We start from the raw sequence: 3,173 nt of genomic DNA, 5'->3' as shown, positions 1-3,173 counted from the left end.
TAGATAGATAGATAGATAATAAAAAGATAAGAGATAGATAGGTTGATCATAGATAGATAAGAGATAGATAGATATGAAATAGATAGAAGATAGATAGATAGATGATAGATTATTGACATAAATAGATAGATAAATAGGTAGATGATAGATAGATATGAAATAGATAGATAGATAATAGATAGGAGATAGATATAAAGGTAGATGATAGATAGATATGAGATAGATAGCTAGATAGCTAGATAGATAGATAGATATGAGATAGATAGATAGATATGAGATAGATAGATACGAGATAGATAGATAGATAGATAGATAGATATGAGATAGATAGATAGATGATAGATAGATAGATATGAGATAGATAGATACAAGATAGATAGATAGATAGATAGATATGAGATAGATAGATACAAGATAGATAGATAGATATGAGATAGATAGATAGATAGGATTGTTAAATAGATAGATAAATAGATAGATAGATAGACAGATTTACCATCCTACCAAAAATATTGAGACACCCCTATCAGTAGAATGGATCATGTCTTATTAGCATGTCATATGTCCAAAACCATGCTACGTAAGATACAGACCCTTGGAGGTGTAAGCCATAGTTTAGGAACTGCACATTAGATATATCGGTTATGCTGCTGTGCACAAACAATACATCATGAAATGCAATGCATCAACTCATCTACAATGGTGTAAGGAACATCGTCATTGACTGTTGAGCAATGCAAGAAGGTTCCATGGAGTGATGAATATATTTAAATACTATGTTTGATTCTTGTTTAGGTGCCCATTTACTTTTGCTATGATAGTGCAGATAGATATGAGATATTCATACATGTTCTGAGTCCTTTGGGAAAGTTATCAGGGGTTCTTTAGCAGTTTGGTTTTACATGATAACTCTACACAATGGGATTTCTTACCACCTTGGAGGGTTTGAATGTTTTCTGATTCATTTTTATTATCATTTTCTGAATTTGCAAGAGCATTGGAAGTCTAGCGATTATGATTGGGATCATTGTTCACGGTACTTCCATGAGATACCGAACTCTTCCCTAGAAGCAATGCAATACTTATGTAATATGAACTGCTCCAAAAGAGTGTCTTTTTTGGCTTGTTGTGCTGGTATCCTTTGGGAAGGCTTTTGGATGTTTGCTGCAATCTGCAGGAAAATCTACAAGCAAATCGATAATGGTTTTTCATATGCAGCTGTGGGTGTGTTTTTTACTGCACTGCAGCTGCTCCATCTGAATGCATACTATGTTAGGTTTTCAGATCTCCCACCTCTGATGGAATTTTGCCCAGTTCCCTAACTACTCCTCTCAACAGCTGCCAAGGCTTAGAGGGAACAATGAACCTGTCATACTGTTTTTTTCCCAGATCCATAAAAAAAAACATACAAGGAAAACCTATGGGTGCCTCTGCATAAAGTTGGTGACACAAGTTAACTACGGGCCCATAGGACGCTGTGGGCACTGTATTACTGATCTGCAGAACACAATGTGCACAACCCTTATGGCAGTATTAGGGCATGTACAGTGTGTCTGTAATTCCATTCATATAGGTACAAGAGTTATATCGTCACAGTCTCGCTGGTGCTAATGGGTTCCAGGTGCAGATGCAGGTTCAAAGTGACATAATAAATTCAGCACCGGACCACGGGATGCGCCTGCTGGCGTATGTGTGATGTCATTCAGCACTGGATGCCAAGAAATAAACATCTCCCTTTTGTCTTTGAACTGATTGGCTTGCTGGGCTATTTATCTTGCTAGCCTATCAGTAACTTCTTCAGGGCTTCCAGATGCCGGTAATACACTTGTATTCAGGATTTTGTTTGATTCTGGTTGTAACCTGGTATACTGATCCTCCTTTGTGCTTTGTTGATGCTTAACCTAAGAACTTGTGTATACATCTCATTGCCTTCAGTTCTTTGACTTCAGACTACCTCTGTCAATTTGTTCTGGTCTTTCTTTGTTGGTCTTGTGCTTTGTCCTTGGTTTATTTATTTGCTATTTCTATCCTGCCCTTTCCTTATGTCTTCGTTTTTTCATCTTGTTACATCTAGGGTATCTAGTTAGGTTCCAGCCATGCGGTTGCCTTTTTTAGGGTAGGTGTTTTGTTCAGTAGACAAATCCAGTTAGGGAAGTTATAGGGGAAGAACTAAGGTCTTGCGTACATTTGCTACCTGTGTCCGTTATACTGTTTCATTTCCTTGGTATCTTTGTTGCCCCCTATGCGTAACACTTCACTCATCTCTACATGACCTCTGTATTTGTTTATAAGTTCCACTGATTGGACTGAACGGACATGACACATCTATTCAGTTTCTGTAGTTGAATTCTCATTCTAAAGTCAACATTTAGCTAAAGGCCCATTTACACGGAGCGTTGATCGCTAAAATATTGCTAAAAAATGGTCATTTGAGCGATCATCATTGTGTCTAAACGTGGGGCCACCATGCACTTTTCGTGCACTGCTAGCTGATCGTCAAATTCAGGCCAAACTAAAAATCGTTGAGCCTTATAAGGAGTTCTCCACGGGGAGTGCTGATCATTGGAGAGCAACGGAACTGAAAGCAGATAAGAGCCCTCTGGCTATTAACTGCTTTCAGCTAAGGCTTCATTTGCACACTTAATTGCTATTAAGTATCTGAGTAGCTACTTAATAGTTTATGCAAAATGATCTCTTAAAGCTGTCACTCAAACTGTCATTTGAGCGATCTTTGAGCGATCATTGCTCCGTGTAAATGGGCCTTTAAGTCATGTCTGAAAAGCTCCCTTCCAGTGATAGTTACCTTACCAGTGGCATAGCTATAGGTGGTGCAGATTTAGGAGTTATACCCAGGCCTTGGTGCCAGACTGGGCCTTTCTGCACCATAATAAGACATCAGTATTTTACATAGCCTATTATTTTTGAAGGCTCTGTTACAGATTTTGCCCAAGAGCTTCAAGTTTCTATCCTAGTAAAACAGATTTTCAGACATTTCCAACTTACTGTAGCAAAACATTCTACAATTTTGATGAACCAGATAAACATCACATCTATGTACAAAAATGTTTACCTTGTGACCGATGCTTATCCAACATACAGTGTGTATGATAGACCTAACAGATTTCTATTCTAGATACAATATATCCATAATTGGCAACAATATCATTTTCTAT

Source organism: Eleutherodactylus coqui, chromosome 8 (assembly GCF_035609145.1).
Source record: "Eleutherodactylus coqui strain aEleCoq1 chromosome 8, aEleCoq1.hap1, whole genome shotgun sequence".
In the NCBI taxonomy this organism is placed as follows: domain Eukaryota; kingdom Metazoa; phylum Chordata; class Amphibia; order Anura; family Eleutherodactylidae; genus Eleutherodactylus; species Eleutherodactylus coqui.
Note: the sequence above shows the minus strand (reverse complement) of the source record.